This window comes from Antechinus flavipes, chromosome 5 (assembly GCF_016432865.1).
Source record: "Antechinus flavipes isolate AdamAnt ecotype Samford, QLD, Australia chromosome 5, AdamAnt_v2, whole genome shotgun sequence".
Taxonomy (NCBI): Eukaryota; Metazoa; Chordata; class Mammalia; order Dasyuromorphia; family Dasyuridae; genus Antechinus; species Antechinus flavipes.
In genome coordinates, this window is record NC_067402.1 from 193,851,371 (window position 1) to 193,873,562 (window position 22,192).

At 35.3% G+C, this 22,192-nt stretch overlaps 1 long non-coding RNA gene across 1 annotated transcript; it reads right to left on the minus strand.

The window, feature by feature from the left end:
• Positions 1-1,405: 1,405 nt before the first annotated feature.
• LOC127564006 (uncharacterized) lies at positions 1,406-5,697 on the minus strand. Its single transcript, XR_007954166.1, has 3 exons — positions 5,334-5,697; positions 4,246-4,302; positions 1,406-2,067 (listed from the first exon to the last, which is right to left on the minus strand). It is a non-coding gene; the product is annotated as an uncharacterized LOC127564006 (long non-coding RNA).
• Positions 5,698-22,192: the final 16,495 nt, after the last annotated feature.

The window sequence follows — 22,192 nt, forward strand, 5'->3', positions numbered from 1 at the left end:
CAATTGGAAGGATTTTAATTTTTGAAGATTTAAAAAAAATTTTTTTGTCTTTATATTTTAATAGTATAAATAGTTTTAATAGTTACTGCTTTTTATTGAAGTTTTTTACTTTTGAAATAGATGCAAGGATAATTTTTCACCATTGACCTTTGCAAAACCTTATGTCCCAATTTCTCTCCCTTTCCCCCAATCCCTCTCCTACATGGCAAGTAATCCAATTAACAAGGTAAAAATATATTTAAATTCAATATATGCATACATGTTTATACAATTAGAAGGGTTTTTTTTTTCCCACTCTTTTCATTCCTTCCCTTTCAACTATTTTTCTCTATTGCTACCCTGCCAATTTCAGTTATTTTACTGCAGCAGGTGCCACTATGATAGGGAAAAAACAAAACAAAACAAAACAAAAACCAACCCAACCTGAAAGAAAAATGTTGATTAGATCTTTTTATAGAGTGTGGGGTGGGGCTGGGGGTGGGGGAAGCACTGGAAAAAAAAAATCCTTAGTAAACATCATATGCCTTAGCTAGCCTGACAGAATATGAAATTGTCATGTAAGAGATATTTGATGTATTATCTAACCAGAGAATCCTAGAATGATAAAACTGGAAATAATCTTTGAATCCATTCAATCCAACTGATTTATTTTACAGATAGGGATACTGAGGCCCAGAAGGGAAAAAGTGATCCCACAGAAGTCATAGACTCCAAATTTTCCAAGTACTTCTTGTGCCCCAAATCTGTCAGAATGGTTGCTTACTATTCATAATTCCCTGCTTCAGTTTTCTCATCTATAAAAATGAATGTGCTGGACTCCAAGGTCCCTTTCATCTGTCAATTTATTATCCTATATTCCTGATTTTCTCTTTTTCTCTATTTTCTACTTGTATGTGTAAAGGGCAGGAACTTTGGAGAAATATACTTAAGGCTCCATATGATTGATTTAAAGAAGGTGTTAATTCAGTGGAATAGATAAGACAATGATTATCTAGTTTAGCAATCAGTATGATTGCCCTAGTGATATAATGATTGGTTTATACAAAATATACTGTAATGATGTAATTGTAATAGAGCATATAAACTGGGACAAACTTAGCCAGAGACAGACTCAGAGAAGACAGAGGACTGGAGGCTAGAGCTCCAAGCTCTCCTACTGAGAGAGACTTCAAAGACATTCCTTTTTTATCAGCCTCATGGTAGCTCTCCTGCTTCCCCCACTGAGATCAGGGCCCATCTGAAGGGCCTCCAGAAAGCTGGCCCAGGCTCCAGGCAAGGAGACAGACTGTGAAGGAGACAATAAAGACTTTAGGATTTTATTCCTGACTATTCACATGGTGATTATTGTGCTGAAATCAAAGTTGGTCCCAAGACCTCCAGAAAGCTAGCCCAGACATTACATGTATGGAAGAAAGATGAGGGAGAAGGAGCAGAAAAAAGAAGATGAGTTGAAAAGAAAACTGTGCAAGTGGTTTGGATTTATGAAAAAAAGGCCAGAGGAGAAAAAAATTTGGGGCAAGAGGAAAATATTCTGACTCTTGTGAGAGAAGATGACAGGAGAAGGAACAGGATTAAGGATAATAAAATAAAAGAAAGATTTAAGTAGAAGACTTTGAGAAGGAAAATAAAGTAGATAGTAAGAAAAGGTAAGATGGGAAGAAGGGTAGAACAGATATAAGTATAGCATAGTCCTACAAAATAATGTCAGGAGTATTAAAACTCAAAATTAGTTGACTGGTAAGTAAATATGAAGACAACAACTTTTTTAAAGTTATATGCTTTATATGTGCTTTCTTTTTTTTAAATTTTAATTTAATTTAATTTAATTTTATAATAACTTTTTATTGACAGAATCCATGCCAGGGTAATTTTTTTTTTTACAAGATTATCCCTTGCACTCGCTTCTGTTCTGATTTTTCCCCTCCCTCCCTCCACCCTCTCCCCAAGATGGCAAGCAGTTCTATATATGTTACATATGTTGCAGTATATCCTAGATACAATATGTTTGCAGAACCGAACAGTTCTCTTGTTGCACAGGGAGAATTGGATTCAAAAGGTAAAAATAACCTGGAAAGAAAAACAAAAATGCAAATAGTTCACATTCATTTCCCAGTGTTCTTTCTTTGGAGGTAGCTGCTTCAGTCCATCTATATGTGCTTTCTTAATGAGGTTTAGGGGTGGGAAAAAGAGAGAGAATTTAAAAAACAAACATAAAAAAATTATTTTAAATGTAGCTTGCAGGTCACTGTGGATAGCGCATAGTGCTCTAAGTCAGGAAGACCGAGTTCAAATCTGGCTTTAAATACTTGATAGTGGCTATGTGACCTTGGGTAAGCCACTTAACCATGGACAAGCCCCTTAATCCCAACAGCCTAATGAAACAAGACAAAAATAAATGTAACTGGGGAAAAATTAAAATTTTAAATAAACAAAAATCAAGTTATATTAAGGGAAAGGAGAAATGTAAGAAATTATTATATTGTTGTCTCTACCAGAACCTGGGACTTTTTCACCCTGGAAAATCCCTCTGCTATATCAGCCCCCTTCTCTCATTAATGAGTTCTTTTCAGGGGCTTATGTTTAGGAATGAGTTCATGCTAACTATGCTTCATTTTCTACTTAGTCTACTGAATGAAAATTGACTGCCCAGTTCTCACCATCATAATCTTGTGAGTATACATCTAGTATTCAAAAAGTGTTGTAAATCTAATTCTATCACAACTCTAAACAATGACTTAAAGACAAAAAAAAAAAAAATCCCATAAAGAGTACATAAATAGCTAAAACAAATCAAGCAAGAGGAAAAAAAAATGGAATAAAAGCTTTGGAGGAAAGAATTGAAAAGAGAATAAATAGTTTAGAAAATAAAGTAGTGAACTTTACTCAAATAATCAACACCTCCAAAACTAAAATAGATCAACAACATTTAATGACTTTCATCACACACACAGACACACACACAAGTTGGTTCAAAAATAAAATATTTTAAAAATAGAATATTTAAGCTATCATCTTAAAAAAAAATACTGACCTGGAAAAAAAAAATCAAGGAGTGATTATTCAAGAATCATTAGCTTTCTGAAAATTATGATTTTTAAAAAACCTGAACATTATGTTTCAATAAATGATCATTGAAAATTGTCTTGATTCATTAGAATTAGAAGATAAAGTAGAATTAGAAAGAACCCACTGATTCGCCTTCTAAAAGGATTCCCCAAGAAAAGTCACAGGAATGTTGCAGCAAAAATAAAAGAAAATATAATGCAACCATCCAAAAAGAAGCAGTTCAAGTACTAAGGACCCATAGTCAGGCTCGCACAAAATCTGACAGCTTCTACTAGAAATTAGAGGAGATGTTGGATGATATTCCAAAAAGTGAAAGAGATAGAATTATAATAAGAATAATGTCAAACATAATCTTATGAGGAAAAATAAATCTTTAATGAAATAGATGATTTTCAGGCATTCTTGATTGGGGGAAAATAAAAACAACATAGTTTAACAGGAATTTTGAAAGATACACACAAAAGTCTATAGAAATATAGAAAGGAAAATTTATTTGAATAATTATGAAATGGATGATGATGTAGTAGTAACATTCTAACATTTCCATCTTTCATCTAGTTTTCCATATCAAACCCATAGTACTGCTATGTACTATGGCAGTACTGCTGCCATATCAGTCTCCGAGGAGGAGAAAGGGCATTAGGTTCATAACTTAATTCAGTTCTTATATAGACATAGTCCTAGTCCAATCTCAGAAATTCTCCTCAGGATTGATTCCAAGGTATCCTGTCTTCTCAATTTCCCTACTATGTAGACTAGCTGCACTAGCCCACCCACAATTATGGCTCCCGTATCATTGCCATAATTCTAAATCTTGGATTCTGTGAAGATCACCTCCAGCACCTGAAACTGAGGAGAATAAAAAATATAGAACAGAAACAAACATCCCCAATACCATTTCTCAGAGCCAAGTTAAAGCAGGGAAAGGAAAGACTTCTTGTTCTCACCAGTTCAGTTCATGGGGTTCTTGCTGTGAGTAAAGTTGAATATTTATTCTCTGTCTATGGCAAATAACTGTGACTTAAAAGAATACAGCAGAAGGAGGGATGACTGTCTCTGTTTATCCAATTTTAAAGATGCAGGCAGCCAATTAAAGAAAGCTACCCCAACCCATGTGGTAAAAGATGAGGAGGTTGCTATATTAGGCAATCTGGACTTAACTGCAAAGAATGTACTCACCAATTATAAAATGGCTGAACAAGGTATCCTATATGAATGTAATGGAATAGTTTTGTGCTGCAAAAAAATAGTGAAAGAGCAGTTATAAGCATTGAATGAGTTCCATGATTTGTCTTTGGTATAAGAATGATGACCAAATGACCATTTTTTTATTAATAATACATTAGAATTACTAACAAAATGATTAATTACCCAGACACTATGCCTCTCAAACTTTTTATATATCACAATGGAAAAAAAATCTTTTTATCAAAAGAATTTTTGATAAAACTTTTAATAATAGTTATCATTTATATAGGGCTTTAAAGCATGTAAACTGCCATATGTGTTATCTTATTTGATGCTCACAATAGTTCTGAAAGTAGACACTATTATTAGTCCTTATTTTACAGATGAGGAAACTGAGGCTGAGAGAGATATTAAATATATTGTTCATGATCACATTGGTAGTAAATGAAGAAGAGACTTCCTGACTTCAAGACAAGGGGTTTTGTTGTTATTGTTGTTGTTGTTTTTTACCCTTTGAGCCACTTATCCGCTTAATTAACATGGGAAAGAATATTTTGGATCACTAATAATATGAAAAATGCAAATCAAAACAAGCCTGAATCTCACTTTACAGCCTGAAAATTGGCAAAAGATGATAAAATATGGGAATAGTCAACCTTGGAGGGGTTGTGGGAAGATGGGAACACAGCATGTGGAGTTGTGAATCAATACCATCATTTTGGAAAACAATTTGGAATGGTGCAAAGAAAGTGACTAAAATATCCTTTGACCCAGAAATTCCACTACTTGTCTTATATCCCAAGGGTTCATTGGGAAGATAATTCCCATGCATACCAAAATACTTAAAGCAGCATTTAAAAAAAATAATAATACTAGCAAAAAAATTGGAAACAAAATCAATGCTCATTTTTGGGGGAATGGGATATTACTATGCTGGTAAGAAATGATGAATACGATGAATACAAACATGGAAAGATTTACATGATCTAATGCAGACCGAGGCAAGCAGAACTAAGAAAATCATATGCACAATGATAACAACAATGCAAATGGGCAACATTTATGATCAGGACATGTACCTGGGAGAGCAACTTGCTCCCTGATGTTTCAGAAGCACTGATATCACACAGAGATGTCACCATTCTCCTTATATTTGCTCCCCACCTGTCATGGTCCCTCTGTATGCTGTCCATCTAGAAATCTCTTCTCTTAAAGATGCTGCCCAGTTATAGCTTATGCTTCTGTTCTACCAGACACTGCTTCGATTAAAAATGCTTTCATCTTTCAGTTCTGGTTCACCTCTTCTTCCAGGGAAGAAAAGTTGTTGCAATTTTATAGATCTCTTAGAAAAAGGAAAAAATCTTGTCCGGGACCAGCAAAAACTGCTCAATTTTCCTGTCATTAATATCTTGGCTACTAAGTTTGCCTTTTGGCAGGAAATACTTAGCCTTAGGTGCCAAGCACTTTAAAACAAGTAACCACTCCCTCTACTCCACCCACCCACCCAATCCTTAGGCTTAGGATTTTCTTTGGAAATCTCTGCTATAGAGGTTTGGGTCCTTCGCAATTTATGGTGAGCATTCCATATAGCTCCCAGTTTTAATCTCTGAAGGCTCGATGCTAAACTAAACCATAGCAATTTAGTCTGACCAAACATTTCTGGAGTTCATGTTCCTCACCTATCAGATCCTGTGTTTCTTTCATTCTTCCAAGTAGGTCAGAGGGTGGAGAAAGACAGTGGACAAAATCATGACCTTCACAAGCTCAGCCACCTTACTGGTTATTCATATGCAGATACAGCCAACTAAAAGCCTCAAAGGAGCTTAGGAGCACACCCTTACCCCTAAATTTGTAATTCTGTTAAATACCAGTGAGAGGGAAGTACTTTAAACATTTTTGCTCCATTAATGGAAGATTTAAAGAGAGGGATGAACTTTTTATTTGTTTTAATATTCATTGGAAACTGGTTAATGAATTAATATTTTAGGAATGTTAGCAAAAGTTGTTCAATCTCTTATCAGGCTAGAGGCAAGGAAAGAGAACAACAATCAAAAAAATCAACATTAGAAAGGATCTTAAACTTATTTTATTTCCTTCCTACAAGAAGCATTAGTCCTATATATGACATACCTGATAGGTCACGATTGAAGATCTTCAGTGACAGGGAACTCAAAACCTCATGAGGTTGTCTGCTGTATTCTTAGAAAGTCAAGTGGATGAACAAATAAGAGTGAAAGTAAATGAGCAAGTTAAAAAAAAAGTGAAAGGGGTAATGGAAACTTCAATGGCTCCCTATTGCATTCAAGATCAAAGATGAATTTTCGTTTGGCATTTAAAACACTTTAAAACCTGAGAGTCTTTTACCTTTTTAATTTTTTAAAACTTTGTTCCCTTTTGCTACTCTACAAGACTTCACTCTCTCAGTTTTCCTCATAGTTAACTGCTGTTTCTCAATCTCCTTTGCTGGCTTCTAATCCAGATCATGCCCTCACACATAGATGACAGAAAAATTTGAATCATTTGCTTATTGCTCATATATCTTGGAAATGACTTCTTTTATTAGAGAATGACTATGAAGATTTCTCCCCCTTCTAACTTTAGATGAATTTGTGTGTGTGTGTGTGTGTGTGTGTGTGTGTGTGTAAAAACTTTTAAAATTGTATCTTCTGTGGTTCTCTGCATCTCTTGACTGGTCAAGAATTCTATATCGATATTTACTAAAAAGTAATTTTTTTTCTTTGCTCTTCTAATTTGCTTATATCACTGTGTATCCATTTGGAGCTTATCTTAATATTCTGAATGTTGGTCTATACTTATTTTCTGATAGGTTTTGCAGTCTTCTCAATAGTTTTTCCTGAAATAGTGAGCTGGGGGTCTTTGAACTTATTGAATATTATGCTAAAATGCTCCTTTGTTTCTAAGCTGTATACCTAAAGTTATTTTTAAAATTTTAATAACTTTTTATTTACAAATTATATGCATGGGTAATTTTACAGCATTGACAATTGGTAAATCTTTTGTTCCAATTTTTCCCCTCCTTCCCCTATCCTCTCCCCTAGATGGCAAGATGACCAGTACATGTTAAATATGTTAAAGTATAAATTAAATACAAAATAAGTATACATGTCCAAACCGTTATTTTGCTGTACAAAAAGAATCAGACTCTGAAATATTGTACAATTAGCCTGTGGAGGAAATCAAAAATATAGGGATTGAAAATTCTACCATGTTTCCCCGATAATAAGACCTATCCCAAAAATAAGCCCTCCCCTTAACTGTGTAAGATTCTTCTAAAATAAGTCCTCCCCCGAAAATAAGCCCTATTGAGATTGCTACTGTAGTGAAGGTGATCCCCTGCACTACACGCTACATTACGGTACCCTCTGTATGCACTGTCCCCCTCCCCCCACCCGGGTGAAACGCACACCGTGCTCTGAGCTGCATCCAATCAGAGCTGCAACAGTGAGCGCGTCATCCTGTTCTTCCCCAGTGATTTGCTTGCTGGCACCATTGAGAGCAGTGCCATGGGGGAGAGCCGAGGCAGGACAACATAAAAACCGGTATGTAAGCCGGCGTGAGAGGGCATGATGGAGGATAAAAGGAACATGATGGAGGATAAAAGAAGAACTCAGGGGGCATGATGGAGGATAAAAGAAGAACTCAGCCAGCACTCACCACGCTAAAGAAATGAAGAACTTCCTTGCAGAGAGAAGAATAGATCAAGTAATGATTCCTGCAGGAATGACTGCCTATCTCCAGACCCTTGATATTGCAATAAACAAGCCATTCAAGGACTATTTGCGCATGGAAGTCAATGACTACATTGAAAATAGAATGGAAAGAAATCAGCGTGGAAACTTTGTGAAGCCCTGTCTGCAAGAAGTCGTGAGTTGGGTAAAGAAGTCATGGAATAAAATTACTGACAGCTGTGTCGCCAAGGCACTACGAGCAGGTTACCTGGACAAGACATGTTCATTTAAAGAGAGCTATATTGCTGGACATGACAGATTGGGTCCACTTCTTCTGAAGGAAATAGAGGCGCAAGACATCCAGGACGGAATTCAGGGTATGGACACTTATGACGATGTTGTTGAAGAAGATGACATGATCATTATTGAATAAAGGTACTTTTTTTTGTTCACATTTACCTGTTTATTAAAATTGCTGTCAATGTTCATTAAAATAAGCCCTCCCCTGAAAATAAGCCCTCTGGTGTTTTTCTGTCCAAAAAATTAATAAGACAACGTCTTATTATCAGGGAAACACGGTATGTAATGGTTCTTAGTCATCTCCCAGAGTTCTTTTGCTGGGTGTAGCTGGTTCAGTTCATTACTGCTCCATTGGAACTGATTTGGTTCATCTCACTGCTGAAGATGGCCAGGTCCATCAGAATTGATCATCATATAGTATTGTTGTTGAAGTATATAATGATCTCCTGGTCCTGCTCATTTCACTCAGCATCAGTTCATGTAGTTCTCTCCAGGCCTCTCTGAAATCATCCAGCTGGTCATTTCTTACAGAACAATAATATTCCATAACATTCATATATACCACAATTTATTCAGCCATTCTTCAGTTGATGGGCATCCACTCAATTTCCAGTTTCTGGCCACTACAAAGAGGGCTGCCACAAACATTCTTGCACATACATATACCTAAAGTTTTATACTAATTTCCTCTCAAGGGCTTGACTAGGACAATACTTCCTTCTGGCCAGACACCAAAATAATACTGGGTTTTGAATTGACTTGTTATAGAAGGCACACAGGGATGACTAAGTCTCCTTAGCCAATTCAAATACACTTTCTGTGCAAAGTCATTCTTTTTTTTATTCAATGGTTTTATCAGGTTACTTGTATTTAGATTAATGCCTTTGGTTGATTTTTTCAGTAGAAGTGTTCTCACATATTTAAGGTAGTTCCTTTAGATGGAGTGGGGGACTTACTGATTGACTCAGTTGATCTGACCCTTCTTTCCCATCATTACATCTCATATGTCCTTTCTCTTTCTAACTACACATATAAGTGCACATGTACACATAAACCACACATGTTCAGGCCCATACTTGCATGCAAATATATATATATATATCTTGAAGAAGGGGAGTCATAATATACTTAATCCAGATTATCCCTTTGCCACCATCAATTATGAACCTCTTTTGAGTTTCACCCTATCCAAAATGATCCCATTTTCCAGATCCTGGTAGCAGTTATCTAGTGGCCTCCAGGCCATTTTTCTTCCTTTGTCAAGGAGTTCTCTGTCTCTTATGAAACTCACAGGCTAACCTGCAAACAAAATACTATATACAAATGAAATAAATATCGATAAATTAGAGATAATCAGCAGAAGTTAAGGACTGGTGGTAAGGGGTATCAGGAAAAGCTACATAGATTTTTAACTGGGACATGAGAGAAGCTAGAAAAAACAGGAGATAGAGATGAGGATGGAAAAAAATTCTGTGCATGAGAGACAGCCAATGAAAATGCATGAATTCTAGAGACGGAGTCTCTCATTGAAAAACCACAAGGAGTCTATGGATTCTGGATTGCAGCATACATGGTTGGAGCTAAGGAAAAAGAAGATGGGAAAAGAAGGAAGAGGGTACTGAACATTGGAAAGATCACAACTGATTGGAAGATGTGTTCAAGTAGACACTTGAAAGGTTGAGAGAACAATCAGCAGGCTATTGCAATGGCTCAGGTGTGAGGTTATGAAGAGGACACCAGGGTAGAGAGTGTCAGGATCAGAGGAAAAAGCGAGCCATAACTTGGGGAGCCAGTCTGCCAGTGCCAGTGGAGATTGGGAAAGGAATCCACAAAGCCTGTGCTCTGGACAAAAAGTCTAACTAATGGTGGAGAGAGTGTGTAGTGTTATTGGAGGAAAGCTAAATCTCAATAAAAAGAAATGCAACGACCAGTTGACTTCAGAGGGTTGATGGTGAAATGTAATACCCTGATTGGCAGAAGGGTGTAGGATTACAACTGAAGAAGGAGGACTAATACTTTAAATATACCTCTTTGTTACAAGAAAGGTTCTATTGACATTGCAGAGGCTAATTATTAGGTTATTAGGAAATGAAAGAGATAATAAAAAGCATCAATAATATTTTTAAGTATCAAGTATTTTGAGCAGCACTTAGAAGGAAGGTACATTTGTGAATTGTCAGGGGGTACAACTGGGTCTCATGGAATGTATGTAATGTCTGAGTTGGAATCCAGAAGATCTGGGATCAGATTCTATCTCAGAGATTTAATAGCTGGGAAAGATGCCTAGTTTTTCTGGTCCTCAATTTTCCTCATCTGTAAAATGCAGATCCTTTGATCCAAGGTGGGCTTTGCTGGCACTTTGACTAGTGATACCCTTGGCAGAAGATTTGGATTTACTGGGGTTGAAAAGAGCCTGGGGCCCACCATTGAGAGCATCCTGTTAGGCTCTCTCTGTTCTTTGTTGGGGTCCAGGAGGATCTGTATCATTGCCCCAAAGCATTCCACTCCTCATCCCCCAACTTATTACAAAGTGCATTAGCTGTGGGAACCAAACCCATTACAAAAAAGTGGAGGTGGAATTGGCACTGGGGGAAAAAGGCCTTCTCAGATCAAGCTAACAACTTGTGCCTATTAACTAAAGAAGATCATTAGAAAATTCTTTCCTCCTCTTCTTCCCCTCCCCTCATTCCCCCATGCTCTTTTCTAGCTCCCTTGAAATGTGAAGAGGGAGTAAGTCTCACACATATCCTCGCCTCTTTCATATACATAGATTCTCAACTTTGAAGGAATCCCCCTAATAGCAGTGTATAAATTGTTTATGTATCCAGGGCAGCTAGGAGGGACTGCTTTGATCTCCTGTCAGACTTTCAATAAGTAGGACGGTTCTTTTCAAAGATGATTCTTTTAGGCACAATGCAGCCTGTCATGGAAATAAAATAAACTCCCTCTGTAGGATCCTTCTCTGTCCTCCAAACTTGAAACAGGTGAAGAGGGAATCACTAGTAGTCAGAGACTCATAGGATTTTAGAGCTAGAAAAGGGAGCTTAGAGATCCTCTAGTCGAACTCTTTTAGGATTTTTGGTTTGTTGGTGGGTTGGTTGATTGGTTTTATTTCCCAGACATAGAATGTCATCTGTCCATTCCAGCTTTGTGTCATCCGAAAGCTTGATAATATCACAACTGTGGCTTCATGTGTTATTAAGAAAATGTTCAACTTGATTTCATTAATACAATAGGGATGACAATATATACTTATTCTACCTACCTTAATGGGTTATTTTAAGGAAAGTACTTAGTAAAGCATCATATGCTTATAAATATGACCTCTTATCATAAGTTTGGGAGAGTAGAAAAAACATTTGAACTTGGTATCTGAGTATCAGTGTTCAGATATCAAGTTTAGTTATCCTTTTTAGTGATCTAGTTTGATGACATGTTTTCTTTCAGATTTTTTATTTTGCTATTACCAACTTAAATCATATGTAAACTATATATATAATAAACAACAAGTATACGTGCATATGTGTACAGATGGATACATACAGATAGATATGTACATATATGTATAATATTAAAATACATACACGTGTACAATATATACACAAGATATATGTATGTGTATATGTATGTATAATAGATAAACTATATATGCAATTATATAATATATATGCATAAATGTATGTATCATAGGCAGTGAACTGTGTATGAATGTGTATATATACACACTATATATAAACTATATATATATATTTTTTAATTGTATAAAATAGATCATAGCCCATTGTTATTTTGTTGTGTTCCCCTGAATATTCTTGTTTGTTGACACTTGTCCGGTTCACAATAACATTTTTTTTAATGAACAAATGGACACTGCTCTCAGCCCATTACAAACAAACATCTGTTTGGAGAGAGATTTTAATTGGCAGATTTCCTCTTGCTAAATTAGAAAAGATTTCTTTCAACCCCAAGCAGTTTTCAATTTGTATTCTGTACTAATTGTGAAACAAAAGATTAAATTCCACAGAAATGGTAACAACAAAAGTACATAGTTTCAGTTAGAGTTTTTAGAATCACTAAACTCAAAGAACAACATTGATGTTGGCCTACGTTCTCAGAAAGGACTAAAAATTGTTAAAAGAGTTAGAGGACCCAGGTTTCAATTCTACCTCTGATACTTCCCTTATATGACATCAAGTAGTTCACTTCAGCTCCCTGGGCCTCCATTCCTTATTTGTAAAACAAGGGACTTGGACTAGATGGTATCTAAAGTCCCTTCTAGCTACAGCTCTTTGGTCCTAATGAACCTTTGAAGATGTCTGTCCAACATTAGTATAAGGTTCCCTTTAACTACAATGAATTCCTTTTTCAGTCTGGTCAGTTGGTTAAAAAACAAAAACAAAAAAAGCGAATTTCCATTCTTATTGTAGCCACCATTAACTCTGTTTAATGTGATTTTGGAAAGAAATTAAGTATACTCTATTTTTCATTAAATATTCAATACAAGGGAGACAGTGGACTTCAGAACATTTTGCTATTATAATAAATATTACATTCTTAAGTTTTAGAATAATACAACAGAGGTCTAATGTTATGTATTTCCTCATCCCCATTTTGACAAACAAACTAATCTTATGTGAGGTTTATGTTTTTTAATTCTAAGAACTCATCTTCTAACAATCTTTCTCATTCTTTAATCACTCACTTAAAAGTTATATTGCTTTTATTGATGCAATATAAATATGAGATGTAATTTAAGTACATATTCCTTGGTGATCTTTTTTCTATGAAACTCAAGTCAAGAAATCTGGAAAGTACTTTCTTCATAATAATCCTGTGATGCTGACTTTCCAGTTTTTCTCATGCTATTCCTCTTTAAGGCGAATTTTGATTAATACTATGACTAACCAAGATTCCAAAGAATTGTGAAAATGAATGCTACTTACCTACTGAGAAATGATTCACTTAATGTATAGAATGGGGCATGGTCAATGGAGTTTATTTACTTTGACTCTATATATTTATTACAAGGGTTTTGCTTTTCTTTTCATGGGAGTGAAGAGGAAAAGGAGATGGAAGGGAGAAAAAAAAAATCAATGTTAATTGAAATTGTAAAAGAAAAAAAGAGGAAATTGGCTGAGAAAAGTTAAATGACTTTCCTAAGATCACATACCTCTCAGTGCCAGAATCAGGGCTTAGACTAATTTAAAGATGGGTCTTTCTTCCACTTCTGATCTTTGCTACAAAAAAAAAAAAAAAAAGCTATTAGTGCCCAAATAGTTTAGAAAAACTTCCATAATGGAAACTGAATGACTCCTAGCACCTTCTACTCTTTTTCCTGTGGCTCTGTCATCTTCACTATAAAAGAAGAAGGTGCATTCACATTGAGGGCACAAGAGCTCACTATTTGACAAAAGCTATTGGGTAAATTGGACAGCAATATGGAAGAAATTCAATTCAGGCCAATACCTCATACCAAGATAAATTTCAAATAGATACATAAACTAAATACAAAAGCTCACCTCATAAATAAATGAGAGAAATATAGGAAAACATTAACTATCAGATCTTTCTATATGAAAAAAGTTCATGATCAAATAAGTGCTAGAAAGAAGTGCAGAAGATAAAATGAATAATTTTGATTAAATAAAATTTAAAAGTTTTTATGCAAATAAATCCAATAAAACTAAGATTCGATGGGAAAAAATTGGAAAAACTCCTTTAAATAAGTTTCTCTGATGAACATCTCACTATATAGATATGTATTATGTATATATAACTGATTCAAATTTATGAGATTAAAAGGCATTCCCCACTTGATAATATTGGAAAAAAGGTCTTAAAAGAAGGAATGCAGACTATCTATAGCCATATGAAGACTATGAAGACTAGTTATAGATAGACATGCAAATTAAAGCAATTCTACCTCTTATTCATCACATTGGCAAAGCTAACAAAAATGGAAAATGATAATTGTTAGAGGAATCAGGAAAAAACATGCACTCTTGGTGGACCTATGAATGATACAATTACTCTGGAAAGAAATTTAAAATTATACGTAAAAAATAAAATAAGGACAGGTTAAAAGGCAATATGACTAACACCCATAAAATTATTAAGAATAGGCATGAAGTGAGGGAATAGACCACAGGATGAAATGAGGGTGATTTTATGTTCTACTTAACATATTTGGGAAAGGCTCCAATGACTCCATTTATACTTCTTATGCACTATTCATGGTTTATTTGCCATTATAATTATTTAAATATTCATTGTAGCTCACTCTATTAGACTGTAGCTTCCACATTTTTGTCTTATTCGTCTTTGTGTCCCCATACTTTTCTGCTACTATCTAATGTACTTTGTCATATAATTTTATTAGAGTATACAGTATGATAGGACTTGGAGATTTGGGAAAAAGTATTCTTCTGCCTCCTTAAGTGAGGACTTTTCCTGTACATTCACTTACATAGCTCAACTCTACATTCTACAAAAGTACATTGATGTAACTGCCTGATACTGTGAGCCTAGCCAGATCTCCGGGAGATAAAACAGAATTAAAATTTCAGATTTTTTGGATATGGGGCACCTAGTGTAATTTACAGGGTTTTCAATTTTTTTAATTGGTAGGTGGAAAGAATGTAACAGGTATATATACCTAGGAGAAGCCTGGTAAAGCCCTTTTGAATCCTGCTATATCTTCCTTGCATGGAAAATGATTAAAGAGTTTGTCTTCTTTCACCCCCGTCCCATTAGCTACATCTAGCTTTTTCTTCTCTAAAAGAAATACATCTCCAGTAGCTTTCTCAATCTTTAATAATTTTGGACTTACCTCTTTGAATATTAAATACGAATCAACAATCAAAAATCAGATATTTATCACAAATTTGAAAGATAGTCTATGTGTTCTGATGATTATTTATTTATGAAAATGAGGCTTATGAGGCAGTAACAACTCACCCATTTTTGGGTTACTTTTACTGAAGAAATTTTTTTCATGAATTCAGAGTATTTCCAACACAATCTCTTACTCCATCTCATTAACTTGACACACAGGGACATCATTCCAGTGTACATAGCCAACAAGATAGCCATCTCTATCATAATTCACAACTTTATTATTGTTATTTTTAACCTGAAAATTATCGAGGTTCCTGTAATATCATTTTGTCTCAGAACTGAGAGGTAAAATAAATTTTACAAGTTAATTAATGTCAGAATCAAGCTTCAACCCCAAGTCTTTCAATTCTTAAGCCAACACGATTTATTCCACTATGTTTGAATATATAATGCATATTCAAAATTGTTGATATCAGCAAACATATACATGCTAATGATAACTGATGACAGTAATGCAATATGATTTATGATGATTATGATGAGTTAATAATATGATTGTTATTAACTTTATTTCACAGATGAGATTTTCATCACACACTGGGGTTCAAAAAACTTAAGTAAATAAGCCTAAAGTCACCCAGCTAGCCAATTCCATTTTGAACTTGAATCAGGGTCTTTTAATTTTCAATTAAAAGGTAGTAAGAATAGTATTTTGTGGTGGAAAGAGCATAGAAGATAAAGGTTCAAATACTGCCTCGTTGTGTGTTTTTGAACAAATGACTTTCCTGAGCATCAGTATTCTCATTGTTAAAATGGAAGTAGAAGGACTTATACAACCTTTCTACTTGAAAGTCCTGTGTAAACATTCAGTGATATATAAATCATTATTTATTTAATGTATATATAAAAATTTATTATTATATTATATAAATAATTTATATGCTAATAATGTAAATTATTATTATTAGTCTGATCTTTTTCCTATATAGTATACTACTTTTGTATTACAGGCTGCTAAGTGGCTCAGTAGATAAATTCACAGTTGGGTGTCAGGAAGACTTGAATTCAAACTTGTCCTCAAACATTGTGACCTTATGTAAGTCACTTAACCTGTGTTTGATTTAAACCCTTGAAGAAGTAAATATCAAAATGTTCTACTATCTGCTGAGAAAACTCCATCAACGGTATTGGCCTACTATGGTCCATGGGATCACTAGAGTCAGACAAAACTCTCTATTGAGACATGTCCAATTCAACACATCTAAAATAGAACTCCCCTTTCCCTTAAAACCCAGACCTACTCTCAAACTTCCCAATTTCTGTTAAGGGTATCATTCTACTTCCAATTCCCTGGGTTTGAAATATCATATTCATTTTTGGACATCTCCTTCTCCCTCAAATCCTCTCCCCACTTCTATTAAATTAGTTGTCAAGACTTGATAATACTATTTCCATAACATTTTTCACTTTTATTCCCTTCTTTCCACTTAGACAAGTATACTGAAGGTCAGGAGCTCATCATCTTTCATCCGAACTATTGCAATAGCTCTTCTAATTGGTCTTCCTGTCTCTAGTTTCTACCCTCTCTTATCAATCTATCCTCGACATGGCTGCCGAGCTGCCATTAATAATTAATAATAAACAGATCTGTCCACATCATGTCCCAGCTCCTTCAAAATTCTCAGTGACTTCTTATTGCTTGTAGCATGAGATACAAATTCCTCAGACTGGCCCCTACAATAGGGTTTCCACATGTCTTTTCAGTTTTATTTCTTATGCTTCCCTTTCACAAATTCTCTTCCAGTCATACTGGCTTGTTATCTGTTCTACTATATGGCATTCACTCCTTTGCTTTGGAGTCTTACAGGTGCATCCTAGTGGAGACCATGACACTGGCACAGGACCACCCGGCATGGAACGCCCTTTTCAGAGAAGGTGTGAGCAAAGCAGAATTGAGATGCACAAAGTTAGAGAGTCTGCCCCAAATATTCACACCGACTATTTGTGTCTGACCTGTGGCAGAGCATTCCAAGCCCGTATTGGTCTGATCAGCCACCATCGGACACACTGTATCTCGACTCTAACATAGTTATTATCTCATTTTGATCCTCCTCAAGAATGAAAGGCAACAACCTTACATGAGAGACTCCCTACCCCCTTTATAAGGGCAGCTCAAGAGCCAGCTCAGAGAGAAAACCTTTTTTTGACCCTTTCCCATTCATTCATCTACCAGCATGCTGTTTTTCTTGAATTTTTTTTTTTAACATACTTTTTATTTACTTACTTGTGTACATACTGAACAGGGCAACTAGATGGCACAATGGATAGAGTACAATGGCTAGTGTCAGGAAGACTCATCTTTGTGAGTGCAAATCTGGTCTCAGAAATTTACTGTGTGACCATGGACAGGTCACTTCAATCCTGTTTGCCTCAGTTTCTTCATCTGTAAAATGGGTGGAGAAGAAAATAGCAAACCACTCCAGTATCTTTGCCAAGAAAACCCCAAAGGGGTCAAAAGAGTTGGACATTACTAGAAATGCCTAAACAATAAACAAAAATTCTTGTTGAATGCCTCCAATAGAATGTAAGCTCCTTGAGGGGCAGACACTGTTTCATTCTTTGACTTTGTATTCCTAATACCAAACACAATTCCTGGCATATAGAAGTTCCTTAATAAATGTTTGTTGTACTGCATTGATGGGGAAAAGACTTCTATATAGCATAAAGATACATTCTCTGCTTTATCCCCAAATTCAGACCAATTATTTGGATTCTCTGATGGCCAGGACTATCTGTACCACTACTGCCCTCCTCTGGAACAAACATCGATAATTGAATATTTATAATAACCAAGAACTTTCTGGCTCTGGACATTTGATCATCCTAAGATGGCCTGAAGTCCTCTGATCAGCTTCTAGGTCAGCCAATGAGTCCTAAGTATTTGAGAGAATGCTTGATACACTGCTGTTATTTTCAGCAGAAATAATTCTTTCCTTTCTAGCATTTCATACAACAAATTACTGATCAAGTACTTCTTTTTAAATATATGTATATATTTTACTTATTTCATTAAATATCTCTCAATGACATGCACAATTTTTTTTAACATTGATTTTTTAAACTGATTTTTAAATTCTCTCTCTCTCCCTTTCCTTCCTTCCTCATCCACTGAGAAGGCAAGCAATATTGATTACATATGCGAAATATGCAAAACACATTTCCATATCAACCATGATGCAAAAGAAAACACATATAAACAAACCCAAGAAAAAAAAAAGAAAGTTAAAAAAAAAGACGTTTCAATCTGTTCTCAGAGTTCATCAGTTCTTTCTCTGGAGATGGATAACATTTTCTTTCATAGTTCTTTAGAATTGTCTTGGATCATTTTCTTGAGCAAAATAGCTAAGTTTTTCACAAGTGATCATCCTTACAATATTCCTGTTACTGTACACAATGTTTTCTGGTTTGATCACTTCATTTTTTTAATCAGTTCATATAAGATTTCCTGGGTTTTTCTGAAACCATCCTGCATGTCATTTTTTTAAATAGCACAATAACACTACATCAGAATCAACTTATTCAGTCTTTTTCCAATTGAAAGACATCTCTTCAATTTCAAAAACTTTGCCACCACAAAGAGTTGCTGTAAATATTTTTATACACATAGGTACTTTCCTCCCTCCTTTTTAAATCAAGTTCTCCTAATTCCATGTCTCAAATATATCTCACATCCTATTCTCACCATTCTAGTAAAGGTGCTCATTAGATATTGAGTCTAATATATCTTTTTTCCTCTATTCTTCCCCTTTCTGACTTATTTTTTATATAGTTTCCATGCTAATCTTTCTCAGGCATAGGTTTGTTTATGCCGGACCTTCCTTCAAATGTTCCATTATTATCTCCCAAGTAAAATTCAGACTCCTTTGGGTGCATTCAAAGCCCTCTGCAATCTATCACCAACCACCTTTGTAGACTAATCTTATATTATGTCCATTCACATACTTGATGTTGCAGCAAAATTGGTCTGTCCTCCATCCTCCTAAATCATCTGTTCTTTCCTTTTTCTGTACCATTGTTCATTCTGTTCCTATAAAACGTGGAATACCTATTCTCCACATGTATCTATTGAATTTTTATTTGTCATGTCAAGCCCAGTTCAAATGTTCCCTCTTCTATGAAGCCTTTCCTGCTTTCCTCTTCCTCCCTCAATAATGACTTTATCCCTCAGATTTCACAAAAAAATTTGGTTTTTTGCCTCTATAATAAATCATCTTGTGTCATAGTTAACTGTTTTTGTGTCTGATGCCTGTACTAGATGGTAAGCTCCCTGAAGGCATGAGTCATTTTTTTCTAAACTTTGTATTTCCTCCAGTGCCTAGAAAATTTTACCTCTATATCTGGGTGACTTTGGGGACAGTCAGTTTCCTCAGTTGCAGAATGAGAGGGATTGTCTAACTCCCTCCATGACCTCTGTGGTTCCTTCTCATTCCAGACCTGGATACTACAAACAACAAATATTTGCCAAATCAATGAATGCCTAAGCTTTATATCTGAGTAGGCGAGGCTCAAAAATTCTCACTAAAGAATATGCATGGTTATTAAAACTTACTTCAGGTTCAAAACACCTGCAGTGAACTGGAATTCCATACCACTAAAATTATAAAAGTATATAATACAGCTATCAAACTCGCATTTCCCAGAAAGTGGCTGGCAAAAGATCAAATAAAATCATTGCATTAGAAAGACTGCTAGAAAAAGAGGGATAAGTTGTGTAAGGGAGATAAAGAGCTGGGTTGATGGGAAAATGGGGAGGGAAAGAAGTAGAGATTGGAGACATGAATAGAGTTAAGAGAAATATAAGCATAAGACCTTGAAGATAATTGGTAGGGATAAAGACCCTTAGAAATATGGAAGAGAGGAGACATATGGTAAGGGAGAATGCTTCCTAAAATGGAGTAAGATGTCAAACATGGATCTTAGACAGGAAATTGAGATGTCGTCCTACACTGCCTCAAATTCTGTTAAATTAATATAATACTTACTATTGCCTTGACCACCAGAGGGCTCCTCTATTCCAGAAGTATTATGGAAAAGTTCTGGACAACTCCAATGTTCATCATCCTTCCCTTTACCTTCCTAGGCAAAAAATTCCAAATAAATAACTATAATCATGTAAAACTAACAATAAAGTCTTGTCACTGTGAACAGATTCCCTTGTGTTTGGAACCTGGAGTTTTAATGGTGGTTCTATCACTGATTATGTGCAGCAAATTTAACCTCTTTGTGTCTCTGTTTCTTTATATGTGAAAAGGAGACTATATCCACCATATCTGGTTCTAATCTGTAGTGTAGTGGAATGAGAAAGCAGACTAGGGAAGAACTTTGATTGGGGATACATATTCCTTCTCCATGAATGTGCTTTTTTTTATCACGTTGTAGTCTTCTAAGTTATATACCTTCTTAAATTTATGTATGTGTATATATTACAGGAATATTTAGCACAGGACTTCACACCATGCACAAAATGATGCCCAATATTGTTCTTGCCCTCAAGTGACATATAATCTCAAGAGAACAAAATGCACATAAAAATGTTAAGCACAGCCAACAAATTACAGCAACAGAAACTACAATGGTCTAGTATGGTTAGAGTAAATAGGGAAGAGCCCAATGTTACAAATGACTAATCTTGGTCAATAGATTCCTGAGCTTTCTTTCTTTTTCTTCCTTCCCATTATTTTCACTCAAATTTCTGTGTCATTTTCTATGGACCAAATTAGAACTTTTCTTACTTATTGTAGTACTCTTGTCTTGATAATTTTTAAAATTGTAAACTTATCCATCATGAAGCACAAACAATATCTGTACTTTCTTTTGTTTTCTTCTTTGTCTTGTAGTTCCTTGGTCATAGTTTGGCTAGGTAGTTCCAAGATCAAACACAAAATATACCTATTTTAGACAGTTTCCTCAACCCCTAGAGTAGGAAGTACTGTCCTGATTTTGACATTGACAGAAGGGATCAACTATGATTCTACATTTCTCTATTACCTTCTGGTAGAAGAGAAACCAAGAAGCCATGGAGAGTCATGAGTACTACGGAAGCAGGAGAAATGATATGATCATGAGGCAGCCCCATAGAACTCCAGATTCATAATGATCTGAATGAATTATGTGTAGATGTACTGCTGAAATCTATGTATCTGGACTTCAAACTGAGATGGTAATTCTACATTTCCTTTCTCCCCTTTCCCTCCCACTCTTCTAAAAAGGCTTGAACTTTATACCTCCCAGTTAGAGATTGAGGAACCTAACTTTGTCCCTTAAAATTCTGTTTACCCTTCCGTATTTAAATGTTTCTTTTGTCTCTTAAACCTGAAAATGTGATAAAGAGGTTAACTACTTGCATTGCTAATGTGTTTGTTATGATTGGAATGTAGCACTATAAATTGAGAACACCTTGCAGGGGACAGAGAGAGATTTAAATCTGCAATATTTTGCCAGATTGTGATCTCTGGCTAGGGACACAAGGTTACAGATGAGAGTCATTAATCCACTTTATAACTTCCCAGCATAGGGAAAATACTTTTCCTGGGTGTTCTCTGGACAAATTAGTCAATAACTGGGGCTAGCTAATCAACCAAATTGGAATTAAAATGGGTAGCCATAATTCCTTTTGGTGTAGTTTGAAAATAAAATTGTTCTTAAGTGATAGGCTGAGAAAATGTCTAAAAAGATAATTACATACCAAAAGCAGGAGTATCTCAGCTCACAAAAAGTGTGATCAAGAGTCTTATCTGCCTGCCTATTTAGCAGTTCAGCATACAGCAACTGCCATTGTAGCTTCTGTGTTACTTGATATTTGATACTTCTTTTTCGTGACTATCACTATCCGATGTTCTACTTCCTTTGTAGTAAATATATTAAATCAAGCAAAACAAATAAAAACACTGACCATGTCTGTTACGTTCTGAACCTGTACTTTATAATTTCTCAGCCAAGGGGTGGACAGTTATATTTCATCTTCTCTGAAGCCATGATTGCTTGTTGCTTTGGTAAAAGTTATGAGGTCTGCAAAGTTCTTTCTCAGGCTATTATTGTGATCATATAGTAAA